Below are 10,088 nucleotides of genomic sequence, written 5' to 3'. Positions count from 1 at the left end.
GGCCCATTAGTTGCGATAAAAAATTCTTGAAATTTGACCTGTGCAGTGAGGTCAGGTGGCTTTGGATTAAATTAAAGTAGAATCAATTGCGACGACATGACATTTTAAAACAAATTCATGCAGTAAGTAAAATATATGATAACCTTTTCCACTTGTAGCCTAATGTTTTCAATTTTTTTTTGTGTTCATCTATTCTCATGACTAACAAATTTTTGATGTTTTTTACGGTACAACATAGGTAGGCCTATGTATGTACGTTTAACAATAAGTGAATATGAATCAACAGAAAACAGATAAGTTGTCAAAAAACTGACTCACTTCGTCCAGTTGATTCCGAACGTACAAAAAGCAAAGATCGTCAACGACAAATACAATGCTTCCATTCTTAAATTTGTTCACCAAACTTTGCAGTTTTAATGACCGTTTTGAACAAATTCTCGGTTTTGCCTCTATATATACGTCGAATTTATCATAAAGTATTAAATTGTTTACTATGTTGACACTACGTAACTAATTGGTCTGACACGACTGCGGATACAAAAAAAAAACGAATTACTGCAATATCATCGCAGAATAACCCAAAAAAAAATCAATCACGATTTAACTTGCTTTAGCAAAAATTTACTTGTTTTTTGCCGCTGGTGTAAAATACCCCAGTTGGCGTACCAAGTCAACAACGGTTGAATTTATCGGATTTTCCGTTTGTAGAAAGACGTAGTCTAATTGCACTTTGATTAATGGGTGGTGGATTCACTTGCTTTATTAAGAATGATTTCCAGATTTCTCTGTTGGACATCTGCCGCTGGAAATGTTTTAAATAAAGCATCAGTTTACTCGTCTGATGTCAGAATTTTTTTTATTTGCATGCTGTCTTTTTAAAGAACAAATTATAACAACTACAGTATAACATATTGGGAATAGGAAATGTTCTTGAAAACCTGAAACGATGACGGCTTGATGTAAGTTATTAAAATTGTTTAGACCAAAGAACATGTTATGATTAGTTTTGTAGTCTCATTCCATTTTAGATTTGTACATGGCTTTATTTTATCATTCTATAGTTAATTTACTACTGAACTATAGTAGTTGCTTGTTATTCAGAAGTCAAAACGTTTCAAAAATGTAACCAATCAGTTTGTTTTGCGACTATTCTGACAGTGATATACAGTATATTAAGGTGATATCATTTTACCAAACCAGTTGGGTAATGTTTTCTGACACATCGAAAGGCAGGTAGAGTGCAGCCAATCGTTGGTTCGATCATCGAGGTACGTACAATACATCTTTGTTCCCAGGGGCGTTGACAGGGGGGTCTAGGTGGTACTTTTGCACCCGGGCCCGGAATATGTAAGGGGCCCGGATTTAAAAGATTTGCCGCGACTTCAAACATTATCAAGATCTTAATATAATCAGATCTAAAAGAATTGCCATCAGAGGTTAAAACAGCCCTTTAAGACGTCAGATGGTAAAGTACCGGGCCCCTTCTTGGTACCGGCCCACTTCAGCTCTGTGGTGCTAAAATAGCCACTTCAGCCACCAAAAAGTATAATCTGTGGTGCTAAAATAGCCACTTTAGCCACCAAACAGTAAAATAAGAATTTAGTTTAGTCTAGTACTGTATAGTGATTTCCCTAACCACAAATATTTCCCCAACCACGAATAATATGAACCCGAAACACGAATTTCAAAATATACAAGTTAATGTTTGTTTAAATTCAAAAACTGAAATGGCACAGGTAAGAAGATTGCTATCCCTATTTCTGGACTAAAAATTAGACCAAAACTGCTTTTCAGATTGCAGCAATCATCAAATGTTTGAGTTAGGCCCAAAAACCTTTCCCAAATCAAATTGAAAACTTTCTGACCGTCTGCACTAACTTTGCTGTAAATTCTCTTCTGGTGAGCCTAGAATGACCAGTGAAACATCAATGGAATTGGGAAGTAATAATCTAGCGCCATGCGACAAATAAAAGTTCAAAAAAGCAATCGCTAAATAAAGATAGTAAGTTTCGCGGTTCAGGAAATTTTAAGATTGCGCAAGATTTGTTAAACAACCATGCTTTTGGCATATCAGGTTTGATCTATACCTCTTAATTTTCTACTTTGAACGGCATGTGTCATCCCCATTTTAATAGCAACCTTTACATTCATAACATTGTCGATGAAAGGGGCCCGAAAATAAATTGGTACCAGGCCCGAGAAATCCTGTCAATGGCCCTGTTTGCTCCACTTGATGGACTGAAGATAAGTTTAATACCGTTGATGATAGTAAACAATTCTTCACAAGAGAAACTCCAGTGATTGTGAGAAGGCCACCTGTTTCCACTTTGACCAGGTAGTATATGTTTTGCAAAGACACAGCCAAGTATTTCGAAGGACATTAAAATGACATCATCTCGAAAGTAGATAGATGATTCCACGAAGCTGACAGGCAACCACTTTTCAGAACATTGCCATTTCTGAAAACTCTTTCTATCCTCGTAATTAATTCTCTCATAGGTTTGTGAGAAAATTTTGAAAAACAATAAGATTCCAAAATTAGTATAGTCACTAAGACGTTTGTTTTAAAAACACAAAAAAATTAAAATTCAATAATAATTAATCACACCAATGCTTTATTATATTTTTTGTTGGACTTTTTTATCAAATCCACTTTCTACACTTATTTTTTTCAAATGAAACTATGTGTTGTGTTTTACAATAAAAAAGACCTTGGGAGGAAAGCTGTGAAAATTTTGGTTACCCTGCGATTTGTCATCTTACCATCGAAAGCAAAGTTGTGAGCATTGAATACAAGTTGCCAAAAGGTTCAGACAAACAAATATCAGCTACATGTTGCATGGAATTTATTCTAAAATAGTTTTATTTCAAAGTTATCCAATTCCATGTAGCTTACAAAAGAATGTTCTTTTATCTACAAAGTTATTGAAGTCGGGTTAGGATAATTAAGTGTTATTAAGAAACTGTTTTGCAACTATTTTTTCGACATTTAATGCTTTCCATTTTTTGTAAGCTTTACAATTTTTAGTAGAGTACTTTTAAGGCAGGTAGGTCACAAAAGATATATTTGCCAACAAAATATAAGCTAATACAACGACTTTGCATCGTGGTAAGATCAATCAAGTTTGTTTGGTTTTCTTCGTTGCTCTAAGAATTAGTGCTGTTTTTGTATCAATATCATTATCATCATCAGTAGCATTGTAGAAAGGTGCGTTGCTGTATCAGTATCATTGTTATCACTGCTTGAGGCGGCAACACTTTCACACAAAACACTTGACGTTTTAAAAGCATCTTTTATTCAATGATGGCCTACCCGGTGATTAAAACTTTTGCAGCAAAAATTTGATTTGTTTTGAATGAAAGGTTTCTTTGATAGATCCACAATACTTGCAAATGTTTGGAAAATGGCCAAGGTTGGCCAAGTTTAGAACAACAATGTAATAGCTCATAGCACGACAATGTAAATTTTAAAGTACAAAAATACAAGAGACATTACATGACTTCAACGTTTCTATTATGAACTTAGCTAATATGATGGCGTAGTTCTTGGAGGCAATGACGTTTTTGCAATCATGTTTTTCATGTAAAAAAAGCATGCATCAGTTTGGCTTAAATGAATGCATAAATCAACAATGGCTTAAATTAATTCTGAGTTGATAAACATGAAGCTTTTTAACTGACTGAATCGACATTAAACCACGGAAGAGCCACTTTTTTGTCACTGCATCGAAACTTTTTGTTTGGTGCTTTTATGGCTACGAAGAGATATCTCAGTAGTCTTGATTCCACATTTTTCATCTTTTAGAATTAAGAAACCTCATAAGAGGCTTCAAAAAATTGTTTTGACAAGACACTTTTCTACAGTAAGTATTAATAAGTACGCAACCTAATGTTAAAACCCAGGAAGAAATTTATTTTTAATTTTGAACATTTTATATGAAAACAATATGACCATTATATCGTGGCAACATGATTTCTTTCTATCTGCTAATTAATTTATCCTCTAACGCAGGGGTGTGCATTGTGCAACTTTTATTACAGGAGGGCCAGATATAAATAACTGGGTGAAACCGCGGGCCGCACGTTTATTTAACATATGATTTCTAGTAGTTGCAGGCACAAAAAAGTAGTTTTTTGTTACTCGTGTTATTCTTATGGCATTATGAGGGGTTATCTCCTTGCAGAAATAACCAGTTAAGACGCATAGCCTAAATTTCTGAAGAAAACTGCTATTCAAATTTATTGTCACACCTGTCTTTAAACGAGTTCAGTGAGAAGTTTGCAGCTGGCTTCTTTTCCCGACGACTTTTTCCAAATTTACTTTAATGGAAGTGCTCGCAATTCGAAGTCTATTTTCCAAGTGTTCGTCTGTCAGAACCGATCGATAGGGAGATTTCATGACGCCCATTTCAGCAAAAATTGGTCGCACAAATACGTTGAGCCAAAAAGAACCATTTTTGAAGCTATAGATTTTTTAAAATGTTGAAAGTCATCTTGGTTGAGATGTTTTCGTTAAAAATCGCCAAGATTCATTTCTAAATACTTTGCTTTCAAATCCGTTTTCTCTTGAAGATCAATCAGTTCAAGTTATATCTGCTGGTGGTTTGTCAATGTCTGTGTTGAATGGCGAAGTGAATATAGCAAACAAATGTTCGTCATCATCGTGTGAGCCTCTGGGGCCGAGGATCTATCCTTTTACCACGCCAGATTCACGATGTTCCCGGACTACACTGGAAGACTACTAGAGAGCAGCCAGTCTCTGGTTTCATCATCATCCATGACACGCAGACCTTCCACTCCGTTAGGTGGCTTGAAGATGGAACAGTCATTGATGATATGGTCTGCGGTCAGTTCCTCGGCACCACATTCACAGGAGGAGGAAGAGGCCGTTCCCAATTGGTGCATGGTTAAGCGGAAAAGCCCGGCGCCCGTACGGAGACGGTTACAAATGTTCAATTGTTCATGAGATTTGAAGTCCTAGAAAGGAGCCAAAAATTCATACAATAATTTTTCAAGTTGGTCTGCAAATTCAGTTTTCTTCTCAGGATGCATTCCATAGTCTCTCAAAGTTGGAAAGTGGAAAAGATTTCCTATCTGTATGTGGGCTTTCCAAAGTGGTAATTTGTTCATAATGCCTTTTATGTGACCATACATTTTAACGTTCAAAATAATTAAATATAATGGATTTGAGGTGGCTGGTGGGAGATTTCTAAAATGGTTAACAGAAGGTGCGAAATCTACTCCAATAATACAATAATCCACTCCACAATGAATTGTTCACACGTACCAGACTAAACTAAACTATAAACACGTTTCACGAGCGGCACACAATTCAAAATTGGCACATCTTCGCGGGCCGCACAGTTTTTCTTCGCGGGCCGCATTTGGCCCGCAGGCCGCACGTTGCACACCTCTGCTCTAACGTATACTGTATACATCCCTGACTGTATAGTTCAAGTCCGAAGAAAAAGTTTTTTCGATGAAAATCCCTGACCACCATGGTGCAATGTCATCACAAAAATGCGAGTATTATAGAAATTAGCACTTTGGTATCAGATGATTATAATGTAATTTATAGGAAAATTAAATTTTATTATAAATTGGAGTCTTTTAAACGGTGATGAACTGCTTTCTTAGCATCGACAACGCACAAGTACAAATAAATGATGCGGCGAGAAGAGCACAATAAACATAGCCAGATAAAAAACTTTAGAGCAGGGCTTCCCAAACTTTTTTGCTCCGACCCCTTTTAATCTCCTAAAATGTTTCGCGGCCCCTTATACGATTAAACGATAAACAGGGCGAAATATACATTTGTGATGTACAACAACAACGAAGCCTATGGGCAGCCTACTGGAAACAAAAAAGCAAACACATTTATTCAGTGTGATGGGTGTGACTGCTTTCTGCAACAAAGCAAGTCCAGCCGTGGCTCAGTGTTTGGTCTCAAGTGCAGATCTCAAAGCGGTTTCAATGTTGCTTAGGTTGGAACGGTAGGCGAAATGAGAACATTTCAGATAAGATATTTTGAAATATTTGTTTCCAGATGTTCACATTTTTGATGAACGCATTGATTTTAGATGTCAATGCAAAATATTGGTGTCTTCTCTCAGAAGGGACAAATTAAATTCCTTCAGATTTTCAAGCAAATCTGACTTTTGGCATAATTCCAAAAGCTAGATGTCATTGCGAAAATGATTGACTAAGACTGAATTTTATTCTGTTGGACAAAACACGATTTCGGTTTTCAACGTTAATTGGCTAGCCATTTTAAAGCTTTGACTTTTGAAAGCCACCTCACGTCACGATGCAGTAAAAGTGTTTTAACTCCGATTCCATTTCACCTCTTAAATTTTCAAAAATATGGGCAGCCTATTGAGTGCGCAACTCTTAATAAAGTTAATAACTGTCACAGCATCTCGCACAGAAGTGTATGCAGTACCTTGTGCAAATTGATATACTTTCTGCGACCCCTGAAGTTCGTTACGCGACCCCTTCGGGGGTGGCGACCCCCCAGTTTGGGAAGCCCTGCCTTAAAGAACCGATCTACCCCATCTTCGGCGTGGAGAGCGACGTAAGTTTGGGTGGCAATGCACCAGGAGAAAGGTCCACCAGCTTAGGTCTCGAGGACTAAGCTTGAGAATCGAGGTAGTCTACCTGTAAAAGGAGAGTGTGGATTGAAAGCTCTATGTGACCCGCCAGCAAAAATTTAAATAGCAGAGCTGTGTTTGGGCAAAGACACTGGCATGCCAAAATAAGTGGATCAGCTGACTCGAAAACTATTATGTCACTTCGCTGCTTCCTGCTTTGCTGCAATGGAGGAAAAATAAAATAAAATATAATTATTAATATTAGGCTATTGGCCGAGCGGCCCGACGTGTTTGGTGGCTAGAACTGAAAGTAATTCGACAGCAAAGCAGCGACCATAGCACAGGTACGTTTGTCTCTTAAACCCGGTCTGCTTATAGGCAGATCGGATAAACTAATGGTCTCTCACGAGGAAGAAGAGCTGAACTATTTAAGGAAAACTTAGTTCTCGTGGGAGACGAAATTGAGTAAAGCCTGGAACAAACGCTCAATTAATTGATGTAAAAAAGGTGTGTGTGGGAGTATATTGGAGAAGAGTTCAATTATTTTTTAAATCAGTAATTTTTCTTTTTAATAAGCATTGTAATGTAATTTGCAATGCTTATGCAACGATGACGCCAAAATTGCCATTTGTATTTTATTTATACAGAGTTGAGATATTTTAAACAATGTGGTAGGCACGATCTTAAGTCAAGTCATGCAGTTGTGTCGTACTCTTTCCTGCATTAACATTTGATACCTCATGATATGATTCAATAGAAGAAAGTATTATTTCAAACTTCGAAATTTAAAATCTTGAAATGACACACCAGTCGTTTTGATAATTAAAACTGTGATGGTTGCTATCATAAACATTGCGTGAACAATACTGGACAATAACTCATCACCCGACAGCGCTAATGAACAAAATTTTTATTGACACATGTTCATCGTAAGCTGCTATGAGCAACAAATATTTGTAGATAAATAAAAATATTTTAGGAGCAAAATGGTTGGAACGCCTGGTTAGGCCTACTCTAATCATAAAATAGAGCCAAAGATATAGATACTAAACTCATGTTTAGCAAACAAACATTTCGATTATATTGTCTTTATCTTTAGTGCTATAAAGGATTTATACTCACCGCTCCGGCAGTTTGAGCACTTTGGCAAGATGAGTGAAAGTACCCATTTATGGTTCCTTGCCTACCACAAATCGAAAAATCACCAAGCTGCAATACTTGTATAGTAGTAATCGTTCAGTTTAGTGTACAATTTACTGCCCTGAGGAACAGTGGCGTCCTGTCTGCAGTTACATACACATTTAAATTATATACAATCTATATACATTTATTGCAAGGAAGATAAAGACAATATAGTTTCCGAAACGTTTGTTTGCTGAACATGAGTTTAGTATCGACATTTTGAGCTCTGTATTTTTGATTAAAAATATTTTCTTTCCACAAAATGAAAAAACGTTACAATGAATTCCTTAGAAAGATTTGTAATTAAAATCCTACTTTGAAGCACGTTCAGCATGAGCAATTCAACAAAAATCAACAGAAGTGGTTTTTCTAACACAAGTTATCTTTGTCATGGCACAAGGTTTTTATTTAGATTACGGTAGGCCTATATTGAGTGTAGATTCGTTTCGCAATTTACAAAAAAATGCGGTTGCTTTTTGCTGTTTGGAAACTAGCCAGTAAAAAAAAACGATTTATTTCAAACAGATTATACTGTTCAAAGACAATGAAGAGGAGTACCAGCAAACATCCATATACTGTGGGATTGGCACATGATACAAGAGAAGGATCTACAGAGCATACAATCTGATATGGATAATTCAAGAAGTGAATAAAAAAATATCAACAACCTCTTAAGTGCATGTAGCTCCATCACACACAAAGTAGAAATTATATGAATTTGGACCATTTTTTTATTTCTTTAAAGATAATGTCTAAAAAGACGTTGTTAACCACCGACAGTAGCCAATGTTTCGATTTATGGATCTCTTCAGCAGGGCCCACAAGAGGGGGGGCAACTGGTGCATTGCACCGGGGCCCGGTGAGTTCAAGGGGCCCGACAAAATGTCTAAATTCACGCGATAAAAAGATTGATTTTAACGATTTTGCTTAAAATATTGTTTTTATATTAGTTTCGTATGTCGAATGGGGCCCCTTATGGGTAACCTAGGCTATGCCTTTTTTTAAAATTGCAGAATTTTCAATTTTTTTAGTTTAGGGGGCCCGACAAAATGTTTGAATTTGCGTGCTCTGGTTGATTTTGCATAAAATATTGTTTTTTATATTAGTTTTGTATTTTGATTGGGCCCCCTCATGGGTATGCCCTTTTTCAGAACAACAAAATTTTCATTTTTTGCGTTCAGGGGGCCGATAAAATGTTTAAATTTGCTTGTTAAGGTCAATTTTGCATAAAATGTTTTTTATATTTTGAAGTTGGTATTTCTTATATGAAGTTGGTATTTCTTAATGTCATGAACAACAGCAATGCATTCATCCTAAGTTTGCTCTCCTAGTCTCTGCAGATTTCAAGGTCTGAAATGGTATTGTATGTTAATGTAAAGCTGTATGCACACATATGCAATGCTATGTCAGCCATGTCGGGTATTGCAATTTTTATCTTCGAAATGGCTGATTTTACGCACTTGTTGCCATGGTTACAATCAGGTGTTGCCAGAGGTAGGATTAAAGTTAGGAAAAGTTAGATTTAGGAAAAGTTAGGGTTTTGATCTTTGCCCAGGACTAAAAAAAAATTCCAAAATACAAGTTTTTGTTTTCAACAGCTATAAACTTTTCTTCAAATTAGAGCAGAATTCCATATCTGACAACGCTATTGAGGCTATATTTACACTATGTAGTGTTTTAGCATTTTACAGCATTTTATCTTTGTGCACCTAACTAGTGTGTATCTGTGAATTTAAAGTTATATTTACAATAGTGCATTGTTTGTGAAATAATGGAGTGTTAATACTTTTACCTAATTTATCCTTTGTAAGAACGCGCACCGCAAATTTTGCTTGTGATTGGTGAGATATCACGCGACATGTCGCGCTGGGGGGGCCCGGCAGCAACATCAACACCGGGGCCCGGCAGGGCTTCTGGAGGCAGTGGCGTACGCAGGATTTTCTCAAGGGGGGGTGCCATTGAGAGTAGCGTAGCCAGGAATTTTGAAAAGGGGGGTCTTGACGACCGGCGGGTGAAGCCCGACCGCGTTTTCGCTTAAGACGACACCCAGCGGTGGGGGGTGTGGGGGTCCTCCCCCAGAAAATTTTGAAAAATTATTTTGAATTTGGTGCATTCTAAGAGCATTTTCAACAAAAATGTGGGTATGAATATTCCTGTAAAATGGTGCTGTCAGGTGGCATAGAAAAAGGATAAGATCATGTTTTCTTCGTCATTCTTCGAAAATAAAGCTAAGTTTCTATGTTTTCTTGTTGTTAATTCCTGGCTGAGATGTTTGAATGTTTGGTATTGGAAAAACTCGCTTTTTTAATGCAGTTT

This window comes from Aplidium turbinatum, chromosome 2 (genome assembly GCF_918807975.1).
Source record: "Aplidium turbinatum chromosome 2, kaAplTurb1.1, whole genome shotgun sequence".
Lineage (NCBI taxonomy): Eukaryota > Metazoa > Chordata > Ascidiacea > Aplousobranchia > Polyclinidae > Aplidium > Aplidium turbinatum.
The sequence above is the reverse complement of the archived record's forward strand: the minus strand, read 5'-3'. Positions refer to the sequence as shown.